General features: G+C 44.3%; 1 protein-coding gene across 1 annotated transcript in view; it reads right to left on the reverse strand.

Moving 5' to 3' along the window:
* Positions 1–14,007, reverse strand: part of WDPCP (WD repeat containing planar cell polarity effector) — a 262,222-nt gene that overhangs the window by 147,174 nt on the left and 101,041 nt on the right. The gene's annotated exons all lie outside the window — the stretch shown is intronic.

Raw genomic sequence — 14,007 nt, forward strand, 5'->3', positions numbered from 1 at the left:
AGTTAGCAGTTTTATACACATAATTGACACCTTCATTAATCAAGTTGAGAAGTCAAAGCATTGACAAATTAGCCTTTTCACAATCTTACATGTAGATGGCAAGATAAGCTGAACGCCAGCGTATTTTCTTTTTTTTTTTCTCGGAGCAGCAGTCAATTTAGATTAAAATTGAATGGTGTGCGGCTTTTTGTCTTTCACAAAACAAGGCTTGCTCCCTTGCCATTGCTGTTTTCATGACAGCATGTTTTGTGTAGCTGAAATGTTCCGACCTACATGGAATAAGAGTCAGTACTTCCATAGTTACACATTCATTAGAAAGCGCAGCTTGAAGCTGTCGGAGGGGAAAAAAGATCTCAAAGATAGCAGTCACATCCCTCTAAATAAAAAGGACTCACTAGGTTCTGCTAATATAAAGAAAACAAATTACCATGCATTTCAAAATTGTTAGATTCAGACATAATAAGTCCAAGAGCAAAACAAATGTGTTTGGATTTCAAGCTCCCATCGGCATTGTGTTAAGGGGGGAAAAAAGCTATCATCTTTATAATAATCACTCTGCAAGAAGAGTGTTTTAAAGAACACAGTGGGTATTAGCATCGACAGGCTAACGTTCTGTTAAAATATGTTTTAATGGCATTCTTTTTACCATGCAAAATGCAATCAATTTCAAAAGGGTATTTATGTTCAAATCGAATATTTAGAGAAAGAAAAAATAACAAAAGTTGTCATGAGCATAGTAATTTATATTTCTCTATCTTGGTGAGTGTATGAGTCAGAGTATTATAGACAGCATGCAGAACTATACATTATGAACATTATTCTGTTGTACTGTTGGTCTGCAAGTGTATACAACAAACATGAACATGAGATAAGGTGGTTGAGGTGAAATGCAGTTTTGTTTTTTTATTTGGAGCTTTTACATCAATTTCTATAGTAGAGTAACAACAAATAACCATTTATTTCTATTTTCAATAGTGCCTCATTGATGCAATCCTTAAACGTGGTGATGGTTATTTTCTGAATTCCAGATGGTTAAAGGGACATTGAGCAATATAATTAATACAATAATAGTTGTTATGGTTCTAGGAAGCTATCTCTACAAACTTACCTTATAGATCACCTGACACTCAGGTCCCACTCCCTTACTCACAAATGTAATATGGGAAGCTTAGCTTCATCAATGAGTAGACCATTTAATTGGATGTTATGAACACACTCGCATTGTAGAAGCTAGTCTCCTAGTCTCCTTTCACATACAGGAGCTGTGCTGTGGATGCAAACATACACACATAGTGCTGTGAACTGAGCAGGACAGGGAACTATGTTGTGTGTCAGAGCACAGCTCATTCAATTCAAGGAGACTAACTAGAATGGGATGAGCAAGGTGTGGTGGTCACGCTGTACAAATACCGGACTACCCAGTGGAACGCTAGATTTGCCAAGCAGATGTCAGAGGGCAGGGGGGGCAGCCCAGGGAAAGAAGACAGATATTACAAGCATGAAAACTGTAAGGATTCACCAGGAGAATTTATTGGACAGCTAACTGGTACATTACACACTACAATAAGTTATAGTGTTCAGTTAATTGACTGTACGAGGATGATGGAAGAAAAGGTCTGGCTCACAGACTGTGTCCGTTTTATCCTAAAGGTGTTCAGTGGGGTTGAGGTCATGACACTCGAGTTCCTATACATCAGACCTTTCCAAAACGTTTGCCACAAAGGCTTTGATTAATTTCTATTGGATAAGCTTTTTGGATGTTCACTATCATTAGAAAAACTTTGCATTAAAGTCTTGGGAATGTTTGTAGATAAACATGTGAATGTTTTTCTAACAGATTGTGATCACCTGAAAAGATCATCCAAAAGAATATCAGGCCAAAGTTGGAAGCATTCCATTTTTTACAATGTCTTTCTAGCCTGAAGCATTACGACAACACTTCACAGGTACCAAGGGGCCTAGGTCCAAAAACTGAAAAAGTAGCCTGGATAATTATCCCTCTTCTACCAAACTGTAAAGTAGACACTCACTAAGCATTCCAGTAGGTAGCGTTTTCCTAGCATTCGCCACACTCAAATTCTTCCATTAGTCTGCCAGATAGTAAAGTCTAAAGTTACCACTCCAGAGAATGTTTTCACTGCTTCAGAGTCTATTGGTGGTGTACTTTACACCACTCAAGCCAACATTCTAGCAATTTTGTAAGAATTAAAGGGAATACTCCAAGTATCACAACCACTACAGCGCACTTAAAAATTAATTTAAAAAAAACTTAAAAATATGTAGTCAGTAGTGCCCCAACGCCCCCATTGTAAGTAGTCAAACAGTTTTAGAATAGTTTGACTTTTTACCTGGGTCGCCAGGCACTCCTCCCGAATTAAGTTCTGCAGTGCAGGGCTAGCTCACTGGATGAAGTTGTCAGCTGATCGCTCTCAGCCAATGAACTAAGTGTTGAATGTTTTTTTTAAACCACGTAATGCTCTGCATTGGCCAAACTTGGAAATGAAGAGTCAGCTGCATCCTTCACTTACTATGACATCAAACAATATTTCTGAATGCAACTTGGGAGAGTTTAAATCTGTACAAATAAGGACCTGTTATGGTACTTTTTCAGTAAACCAAAATGTTTAAGTGTCTATCTGTTCCTGTCCAAATTAACGAGAATTGAATTGCGTATATACGCTGAAGTAATTCAGTCTGACACACGGAGTTCAGGTTAAAATAACTTCGAGGAAATTTATTGGCAAGTGCCGAATCAGAGGGCGCGCAGGCCCTTTTAAGAGACATTTTCGTCATCATTGATTATCAAGATATCAGTGAATAAACATCATTAATTGGATTAATTGTTAAGTGTCTGGGTTAGTGCCCACCTATCAATATAATTAATTGGATCAAAAGCTAAGTGGTTAGTTCCGTGTCCACCCACCAAGAGGTGGTACTTTTTCGGACACGGGTGGGGGACAAGGGGTCTTGAGCGTCATTTTACTCGGTCGGTGATGTCAAATCTCGTGGTTAGGTGCAAGGTCTCTTATGAATAGAACATTTCATTACTACTGTGTTCTCATGGCCTTTAAATTATACTATGTTGCGAGTTAGGGGAAATTCAACAGTTCCTGGGTTAGTCATATCCTTATGGAGAATACAGTCTTTGTCTATTGTATTAGATGTGCTGAGAAATACTGTCATGTAATGTAGTTTTCATATGAAGAAGTCAGGTTATGAGGACAAAATGGAGGATTTGTCACAGTATCAGGTTAATACAGAGTTAGAGCAGCAATTCAATATAAATACAATAAGATTTTTTTTTAATAATTCTACATCAGTCCCCCCTATGAAATGTTAGATTCTAAGAGATAAAAACTTTATTTGTTAATACCAGAAGACGTGTTAGCCCAAAGGCACAGAAAACCCCGTGGCCGCTAGCTAGGTGTTAATGCAAAGTGCAAGTCTGTCCCTATTTTCTGACCCTACTAGGCTAGCTCATCTGTCAGTATGGCTCTCGAACACTTCACACCCATGGGTATCCCACGGCAGCTAACCCACCGCTTCTCCACACGGGGCCTTTACCATTCACTGACAGATGCTGTCCCTAAGGTGGTCCCTTCCTAGAACTCTCGCACTTTATCATCAAAAGGGATGGATTGCAGCGGCAAACAGGGTGAGTTGAGATCCTGGAAATCTTGGTCATCAACATCAAGTAGTGTGAAAGTGGGTGCCGCTTGGTCAATAGTCTTCGTGAGAGCTTTCCTCAGGCAGGGGAAGACACAACAAAAGAGAAGAGCAAAGATAAAAAAAGAAATTAGTATTGCCATACCAATATGCATTAAAGCCTTTTTCCAACCCGTCATCCAACCAAACCATCTGTCCCAGGGATCTTTTATCCCGGAATTCCTTTTTAATTCTTCTGAGAGGTCATTTAATTTTGCTATGGCTAATGTAACTTTACCATTAGGACCTGTGTTTTCTGGGATGTAGGTACAACATGTCATGGTGTCGGGCAAAATTTTACATACCCCTCCTTTTTCGGCTAGGATCATATCCAGGGCTATTCTATTTTGGAAGGCCATTTGGGATGTTGCCTGCAATTGTTCGGCTAATCCCTGGAGGGCATCTCTGGTGTAATTAACGAAACGCTGTTGATTGTAATAAATGTAGTTTATCCAATTTAAGTTCTTGTTTGCAGTAACTATGGTAAAAATTGATTCAAATCCTGCAGCAACTTCATCTCTTGCTTTAAATTCATTGGGTACCCCCCTAGGCACCCCAATGGCATCAATGTAAATGTGAGGGTCAAAACTTCCTTTTACTGGGGCTTCACGCTTGGCCTTAGTGTGGCTGGACTCATGGGTGTTGGTGTGTGTGTCAGAAATAATGTGTATAGGCATAATGGCCTTGGCCAATGTACACTCCCCCCACCACTCTGTGTCCATTCTGGATCTTAACTGTAAATCCCCACACAACCAGTAAATATCTCCCAGTGACCTAGTGTGCTGCTGCAGCAAACGTACAGGAACAGTTCTATATGTAGTACAATAACCTGCGGGAAAGTTACCCACAAATTTACCAATCCCATCATGTTTGACATAGCAAGTGTAATTACCTTTATATACGGTAACACCATGAGGAGGTCTTACATTTTTGGCTATAAGAGGATACTCCGCTGTCCATGCTTGACATTGAGACCTGTTGAAATTATATTGGTAGGCAAAAAGACTTAAAATGCAATTTTCTTCATCTACTGGCAGGGTTAAAGGTACAGTGCCCAGATGAGGCCGGGCACCACCACACACATAGCATGCGGTTCGGTTATGTTTGTTGGCATTATATTTCATCCATTCTAACCATAGGTTAACATCATTAAAACCTGTTTCAGCGGCCATAGTATCTTCAAAGGTGGGGTTAGCAATGGCCATCATGTCCTTAAAGGACTGGATGTGTGGTTTTAATGGGTTTGTGACCATATGAGTAGCTCCTTGCCACTCAGGGGAATTACACATATCTTTAAGGTAGAAATGCCCTAATTTAGTATAGGAACCCTTTTTCCAGTACATTCCCAATACATACTGGTCTGCATCTGTTGGGCTTGGATGCTCAACATTAAGAATTAATTTCATTGGTGTGCCTCCTCCAGGCTTTCTCAGAGTCATTCTTTGAAGGAGGGACCTACCATGATCATCTACTTTAGATAAGGCACTTTTTGGCTTGTAGCCCCAGGAAGGTCCGGCATTCCATCCCGCCGCCCCCCAATGGCCACAATTATGCCCCCATTGTTTGTCAACTACACAAACATATGGATCTTTTACATGAGGGATATCTCTATAGATATTCTGGATTTGTGTTGTAGTGAATGGGCATTCTACGATGTCACAATAATCAAAGGTATAGGTAGCCACACGGGTACATGATGAATTATACCAGAAGGTGTACCCACTAGCATCTTTAGTGATGGCTACTTGCTGGGCCTTAATTAAACTAATTAAGGAGACAATGTACCAGAGGTACATGGTTGTGCGGTATCTGCTTCCTCTGGGGCAGGAGACTTCTTGCAGTGGGAAGCGTGGATCCAATGTGGCCTGCCGGCCAATTTGACGGAAGTTGCGGTGATCAGGAGAACTTGGAATGGCCCGTCAAATCTTGGTTCCAGGGTGCTTTTCCGCACGAACTTCTTAACCAGAACCCAATCTCCGGGAAGCAGGTTATGGGTACCTGTGTTCAGATCAGGATCTGGAATTGAAGAGAAAACTTGGGCATGTATTTTGTTCAAGGCACTTGCAAGTTCAGTTACATAGTCTACTAAAACATCTGATTGAAGCTGTAACTGCTGTGGATAATAACAACCTAGCCTGGGTGCTGTCCCAAATAGAATTTCATATGGGGATAACGAGTGTTTCCCTCTAGGTGTGTGCCTAACGCTGAACAAAGCTATTGACAGACTTTCTGGCCAGGGCATTTTTGTTTCTTGTGACATTTTTAACATTCTGGCTTTTAGAGTGCCATTCATGCGCTCTACTTTACCACTACTTTGTGGGTGGTAAGGGGTGTGGAAGGCTAGGGTCACTCCCAGAGCAGTCCAAATTTCTTTAGTCACTGTTGCTGTAAAGGCTGGGCCTTGATCACTTTCAATTACTTCTGGAAGTCCAAATCTACATACAATGTCTGTAAGTAGGCGTCTTGCGGTTGTTTTTGCAGTGATATTGGCTACAGGGTAGGCTTCTGGCCAGCCTGAGAACATATCCACCATTACTAGTGCATATTCATGAGACCCACTCTTGGGCATTTGGATATGATCAATTTGAATTCTCTGGAATGGGTACATGGGTTTTGCTAGGTGCTTTGCAGGCACCTTGATTGGTCTTCCTGGATTACATTTTGCACAAATGACACAGGCCCTGCAGAAGCTGTTGATCAGGGTTGTGATTCCAGGTGCTTCATAATATTTTTGAATGAGGGCGGCCATTAGGTCTTTTGACAGATGTGCAGGCCCATGGGCCCATTGGACAACTGCTGGGTATAAGTTTCTTGGAAGGCAAAATTTAGAATTGTTGTAGTAAATTCCGTCCTTTAGGACAGCTCCTTTCTTCTTCCATTTCTGGATTTCTTCAGGGGTAATTATAGCTTGTTGTTCTCGTAGAATTCTTAGGTCAGTAGGAAGAGTTTGTAAGGTAAAGATAGGAACTTCTTCTTCTTGACCGGACACTTCTTCATCCACTTCCTGCAAATCTCTGGCTGCTTGCTTAGCAGCCTGATCGGCCAAATGGTTGCCCTTTGCTTCATCTGAATCCAATTTCCCATGTGCCTTTACTTTCAAAACGGCCACTTCTTCAGGGAGTAGGAGGGCATCCATTAGTTCCTTGATTGCAGAGCTGTGTTTGACTGGTGTACCGGCAGTGGTAAGAAATCCTCTTGTCTTCCAAATGAGGCCGAAGTCATGTGCCACACCCAGAGCATATCTTGAATCTGTATAGATGTTGGCACGCTTTCCCTTGGAAATCTTGCATGCTGAAGTCAGGGCTTGCAATTCAGCTTCTTGCGCAGACATTGCTGGCGGTAGAGGTGATGACTTGAGAACTTCCCCTGTTGTGGTTACGGCATATCCTGTATGGTATTTTCCTTCTTCATCAGCATACCTTGAACCGTCCACAAACAGAGTAAAATCCGGATTCGGTAATGGATTCTCATGCACAGTTGGTAAGTGTACTGTTTCCATTTTCATCTGTTCGAAACAGTCATGAGGAGTTTCTGGGTCATAGTCATTTGTTATAACTAGGTCTTTAAATTCTTTTTCCAGGAAATGTCGTGGCCATGCTTCAAGAAGGTCAGTTGCTGGGTATTTGGCAATGCCATTTTCCTGTAGTTGTGATTCATCCATGGTGGCCCATAATTTTGCCATGGGCCCAAGGTCATTCCATGATCTTGTCTTTAACTTGGTAACAGGAATATGTGGAATAGCAGTATCCCAATGATGGTATAGGTAATTGAGTTCTGGGGGCAGTTGGATCAGGACCATGCTGTTGCCTTCCGAGTCACAATAGAAATCTTGGGCAGTGAGCTTTACTTCAAACCAGTGGTAGAGCTCATCTTCATAGCAAGGTTCAGGAGTAATGTCTGGCTTGTACCACATGGTACAGAAGGCGTAATCTGGACCTTCACAGAGAGGTGTCTTGTCCTCGTGAAAAGTTAAATGTGGATGCATTTTCTTGATACATCCACAGAGAAGGTAAATGTAGGTTTCATCTGTGACAAACCCATAGTAGATACCCCCCTCAGGGAGTGGAAGAAGAGTGGATGGGTTAAGAACTTGACACCTTTGTATAGAAATGTTGTCAGGCAGAAGAAGATGACATTGCAGACGTAGGTGTCTAGCGGGAGACACGTGCTTGAGCTGGACTTGGTTGATAATGGCAGAGATGTCATGAGGGGCCAAAACAACCAACGGGTGGCCAAGGACCAGGTCTGAAGTTCTTTCAATAAGTTCTCTTGCAGCAAAAACAGCCCTAAGGCAGGAAGGGGTCCCTCTAGCCACAATGTCCAGTTGGCATGAAAAGTATCCAATAGGCCTCTGGCGGCCTTTTAAGTCATTAGTTTGGGTAAGAACTCCTGTAGCATGACCTAGTCTTTCAGAGACAAATAATTTGAAAGGCTTGGTATAGTCTGGTAGGCCCAAGGCAGGAGCAGAGACAATGGCACGTTTAAGAGATTTGAAATTGTCCAGAGCTTCGTTGGTCAGGCCGAATGGATCTGACTTGAGTGCATCGTAGAGAGGTTGCATAAGCAGAGAGGCCTCTGGGATCCATGCTCTGCAGTAGGAAATGAGGCCTAAGAAGGCATGAAGAGATTTTGAAGTCCTTGGGGGTTGAATGTCCAGAATTGTTCTGACTCGGTCCCGAGTGAGATGTCTGGTACCTTGAGATAGGCAATGTCCAAGGAAAATCACAGAGGGTTGACAGAATTGCAGCTTGAGAAGCGAAGCTTTACATCCTTGTTCTGCCAAATAGCAAAGCAGACTAATTGAACATTTTTCAGTAGTGGGTATATCATCTCCACAGAGCAACAAATCATCCACATACTGGAGTAAAACAACTTCTGGGTGTTCAGCTTGCCATGGGTCAAGAATAGTACACATGGCTTTGGCAAATTGACTTGGAGAATTTTGTGCCCCTTGGGGCATGACAGTCCATGTATATTGTTGCATTTCATGGGTGAAAGCGAACAGGTATTGACAGGATGGATCTAGTGGAACACTGAAAAAGGCATTAGCTAGATCAATGACTGTGAAATACTTTGCAGAAGGTGGGACGCCAGAGAGCAGGGTATGAGGGTTTGGTACAAGAGGGGTGTCCAGGACAGTGGCTTCATTGACCGCACGGAGATCCTGAACCATCCTGTACTTTACTGGCTCACCTTTTAGAGTCTTCTTCTTCACAGGAAATAATGGAGTATTACATTCTGATTTACACTCCACTAAAGCACCCTTTTCCAGGAGCGCTTTGATGTGAATAGAAATGGCTGCAGCCTGTGCTGGTTTTAGAGGATATTGTGGTTTCCTTGGTAACTTAGCTCCTGGGATAAGCTTAACCACCACAGGTGGGACATTTAGATGACCTATATCCTCTGGGCCTGAGGACCATAACTTAGCAGGCACCTGAGTTTTTAACTCATCTGGGAAATTGGACCTAGGTTCTGCTGCTTGCTCATTGGGTATATCTAATTGCAGCATCAAAGGTAAGGAGCACAGGGCTGAAGTGTCAGAAACAGATAGAGGTGTAGACATTTCTACCTGTCCATCTGGAGTGAAGGTTATAGACGCCTGCAGGCGTGAAAGGACATCAGCGCCTAACAGGTTAATTGGGCATGTGGAGGAAACTACAAAACGAGCAAGTAAGCTTGTGCCAACCCGCAGAGGGGTTGTTAGAGGACTGTGTCTCGGTTGGCCATCCACTCCAACACAGGAGACATCAATACTTGACAAGAAAGATGGGTCTGGCAGGTCTTGTTCTCTGAGAACACTTCGGGCTGCGCCTGTGTCGATAAGAAATGTGGTAGGTTGGCCTTCAATGGGTAAAGTCACTGTGGCAAGTGGCCCCCCCCCCTTATCCCCTGTAAACACTGCCATGACAGGGGTTAATGACACAGGTTTGCCAATTTCCTAATCATCATCTGGTTCCTCAACAATTGGAACCGTTTTCATGGTCTTAGGGGCCGGGGCAGGCTTGGGAAACTTTTTGGGCTCCCCTGTAGGAAACTTTTTGGGCTCCCCCGGTTCCCTTTTGGGTTCTGGACAGTCACTTCTGTAGTGTCCCTTAGCCCCACAATTAAAACATGTTACGTCCTCTAACTTGACACCCTTGGTGCCAGGGGTGATGGGGGTGGCACGGGCCACCATGAGAGGAGCTGAATTGGGTCTTCTGGGGGTTTGGGCAGATTCCAAACCTCTAGCAACTAGGAGTAACGTATCTAGGGGAACAACCTTGTATTCAGGGCGTGCAGCAATGATTCCCTTGCGTATGGAATCTTTAACACCTTGGACAAACGCACCTGATAGCATTTGTGAATGAATTTTGTCAGTGAGATCAAATCCCAAATCTGTAAACATTTGATATAATCTTGCATGAAACCTTTCCACTGATTCTCCTTTGTCTTGCACAACATCAGTAAGGCCAGCAGCTTGATCTGCAAGTTTATCCTTAGCCCAATCTCTCAATTGATTGCAAAAGGTTACTCCGGAGGGATAATCAACATCACTTGTAAGCAGATCTGTACTGAGGTGGCGGGCCATGCTGGGCCAATATGCATCCCCTGCTTTAATAGCACAAATGCTCAGTAGGTCACGCCAGGCGGCGGAATAAGTCTTTTGTATCTGAACTATCCCTCGGTAAAAAGGCATAGGCTGTTTCTCTGGGTCAGGGAGAGATTTCATTAAAGCACTAGCTTGTGTGGGGTTAAAAGCGACATATTTAGGAGGGGCCTGTTCTCCCCGACCCTGATGGCCGAAGGGATCTTCAATAGAACGGTGGGCTCTCGCAGCCTCCATTGAACCCTGGGACAGCCTGTCATCCTCTTCCTCATCTAGCTCTATTATCTGGGACCTTCTGCGTGAGGGGAACACCTGAGGAGACAGGGCCGGGGGATAGGAGGGAGCTCCGGAGGCGGGAGTTGCCATTGGGTCATAACCTTGGGACCGGTAATCACCGGGAAGCACCGGCATCAGGGGTGCTGAATGGCTGGGGGCCGCCATATTGGAGGCGGGGAAGGAAGTTGCATTGGGGTTAAGGGAAGACGTGGCGGCCATGTTGGATGTGGGCACATCCGGGGCAGACTGAACCGGACTGGGCATGACCGGAACCTGGGGAGTGACTTGGGGAAAGGGGTATGGCCAGTGAGGATAGGGGTATGGGAAGGGGTATGGCCAGGCCATTTGGGTGGGAGTTGGGGCGGAACCTGGAGTGGGCAGTGAGGTTGGGGAGGGATTAGCAGAGGGGGTGGGAAACTGGGCTGTGGTCGGGGCGGGCGAGGGAGAGGGTGGGGAAGAGTCAGTAAAGGTGCCTGAAGGAGGAGGAGCCGGAGTGGGATCAGCAAGATTGACAGTGACAGGAGAGGAGGGGTTAGTGCACTGGGCAGATGCAGATGGGAGGGTAGGATTATCTACGGAGACAAAGTGTGAGGAAGGAATGGCAGATGAGATGTTAGCATTAGACTCAGAAGGTGGCTTGGGGATGGATGAGGATGATGGGAATGTTAGGGAGGGAGAAGGGGAAAAGTAGGATCCATCAGAATTTAGGACCGGGCAAACGGGAGAGGTGACGGGATGGGGATTGGGAGGATTAATCAGCTGGCAATCTCCCATTACTGACTGGATCTTTGGGATAGACATCCCCCGGGCGCCATTTTGGGGCGCTGGCTGAGGAAGAGCCCCAGCAACACAATTATTATGATACACAAACATTTTCACACCCTTGTGAATTATTTCTTCTTCAACCCAACCTTCTTGCTGAATAGCCTTTGCTACTCTGTACCATGCTTCAGCTGTTTTTAATAAATCATAATTTGCAAGCTTGCCTTTCTTTTCCATCAACAATCTACGCCAACTTTCTGGTTGTAATCTACCACATGTCGGCACAGCTATTTTACAAACTTTTGCAATCTTTTCAACACCTTTAACCATCTCCTCACCCTCTCTGTCATCAACTAAATCACATGCTAACCAGCCCTTACTGGGCTTACTTAAATCCTGCCCCATGATCCCTTCTCCCCTACACCAGCGTCCCAGATATAGGGAAAGATAAGGAAAATTGAACCGGAACGTCTACAATGCTCGACTGCCACCTGAGAATCGTGGGTCTTTCTCAAGTGCGTCTTCCCAAAACGTAGACTAGTCACTGAATCCGCCTACCCGGGGTGGTAGACACGGATTGGAGCGAGGTGAGAAGTGTGTGACCAATCACTTCTCTATTAAGAGGAATGGGAGTGGATAGTATAATAGTACAGGAAGTGTAGAAAAGGTAAAGAGTAAGGGAAGAAAAATCCTTAGAGACAGATACAGGAGTTTAAATGACTCCACATTAAACAAACAAGACAACAGTACAGTTGAAATACAGTGCATGCATCACAGTTCAAATGAAATCAACAGTAATCCCTTTCCTTCTACATGTGCTTACTCCAAAGTCACCTTTCTCAACCTCGTAGTGTCCCCGCTCGGAGAATGACTTCCTCAAGTCTCACTACCAGCGGCCAAGGATAACAGCTAACACCGGTCCGAAATCCTTTCTAGCCTCCCTCGTTACAGCAGTCCACTTAAAGTGGCCACGCCACCCTCACTCCCGTAGTGCCCTTATAAAACCCACTCTATAAGTCTCACTACCACGTGATGCGGAAAACAAGCAATGCCTGCCTGAATCCCCCCAGGAAACTGAGTCCCCTGCCACAAGGCTAAGTCTCCTACCACAGTTAAAATAATCAGTGGACCTTCAACTCAACTAGAGCCGAAGGGTCCGGGTCAGGACGTCCCCAACTCAACTAGAGCTGGATGGTCCGGGTCAGGACGTCCCCAACTCAACTAGAGCTGGATGGTCCGAAAGCGCACAGTGAAGCTAGCTAGGCTATCAAAGTGACACAAAATTGGATCACAGGAAACTATGATTCTACACAGATCCCACAATTCCACAAACTTCTTTTTCCTTACAGCCACAGCCACGAGGCTCCTAAAAGAAGTAAACAGGCAAAGAAGACCCCCAGGAACACATCCACAGGTCAACCCCCCTTTTTCCCTACAGCCACAAACACGTGGCTCCTAAAAGGAGTAAAACAGGCAACAGGACTCCAGGCAAATCCCCCGGGTCCACCCCCCCCTTTATCCCAAAAAGGGGAAAACAGACAAACACAGGACCCTCAAGCAAACTACCACTGGTCCACCCCCCCCTTTATCCCAAAAAGGGGAAACAAATAAACATTCAGCCCGGGCAACCAAACTAGACACACCCAGGCAACAGATAGACTAAATGCAGGTAACAAATGGGTAATAAGACTCCGGGCAAGATATTACCTGTCTTTGATGTCCTCCCGGGAAGCAGTCACAGACACGTGGACGGGTCAATCAAAGGGGCCGGAACATACCGGTGGCTCTGCAGAAGTCTCTACCGTGTACCTGGAGGTGATCAGTCTCCCTTCCTTCCCCCTGGATTCCTCCGTCCACCCTTGTCTTCCTTAGGACGGCTCACCGGCCAGACATAGCCCGGAGTCCCTGTTCGGGCGCCAAAGTTGTTATGGTACTTTTTCAGTAAACCAAAATGTTTAAGTGTCTATCTGTTCCTGTCCAAATTAACGAGAATTGAATTGCGTATATACGCTGAAGTAATTCAGTCTGACACACGGAGTTCAGGTTAAAATAACTTCGAGGAAATTTATTGGCAAGTGCCGAATCAGAGGGCGCGCAGGCCCTTTTAAGAGACATTTTCGTCATCATTGATTATCAAGATATCAGTGAATAAACATCATTAATTGGATTAATTGTTAAGTGTCTGGGTTAGTGCCCACCTATCAATATAATTAATTGGATCAAAAGCTAAGTGGTTAGTTCCGTGTCCACCCACCAAGAGGTGGTACTTTTTCGGACACGGGTGGGGGACAAGGGGTCTTGAGCGTCATTTTACTCGGTCGGTGATGTCAAATCTCGTGGTTAGGTGCAAGGTCTCTTATGAATAGAACATTTCATTACTACTGTGTTCTCATGGCCTTTAAATTATACTATGTTGCGAGTTAGGGGAAATTCAACAGTTCCTGGGTTAGTCATATCCTTATGGAGAATACAGTCTTTGTCTATTGTATTAGATGTGCTGAGAAATACTGTCATGTAATGTAGTTTTCATATGAAGAAGTCAGGTTATGAGGACAAAATGGAGGATTTGTCACAGTATCAGGTTAATACAGAGTTAGAGCAGCAATTCAATATAAATACAATAAGATTTTTTTTTAATAATTCTACATCAGACCCATGAGACTGCCGGGCAGCAAAGA

This window comes from Pelobates fuscus, chromosome 2, assembly GCF_036172605.1.
Source record: "Pelobates fuscus isolate aPelFus1 chromosome 2, aPelFus1.pri, whole genome shotgun sequence".
Taxonomy (NCBI): Eukaryota; Metazoa; Chordata; class Amphibia; order Anura; family Pelobatidae; genus Pelobates; species Pelobates fuscus.